Genomic DNA, 244 nt, shown 5'->3' with positions numbered 1-244 from the left:
AAATAAGATGACCCTCGGGCTCCGGAAACCCAAGGGAAAAAGAGGCTAGGTGACAAATGGTAAAACCAATGTTGGGCATTGCTGGAAAAGCTTTAATCAAGACGAACTATCAAGGGGTTCCCATTATAGCCCAACCGTGTAAGGGACGCAACAATCCGGGAACATAACACCGATATGACGGAAACTAGGGCGGCAAGAGTGGAACAAAACACTAGGCGAGAGGCCGAGCCTTCCACCCTTTACC

Source organism: Triticum dicoccoides, chromosome 2B, assembly GCF_002162155.2.
Source record: "Triticum dicoccoides isolate Atlit2015 ecotype Zavitan chromosome 2B, WEW_v2.0, whole genome shotgun sequence".
In the NCBI taxonomy this organism is placed as follows: Eukaryota; Viridiplantae; Streptophyta; class Magnoliopsida; order Poales; family Poaceae; genus Triticum; species Triticum dicoccoides.
This window is presented reverse-complemented; position numbering follows the sequence as displayed.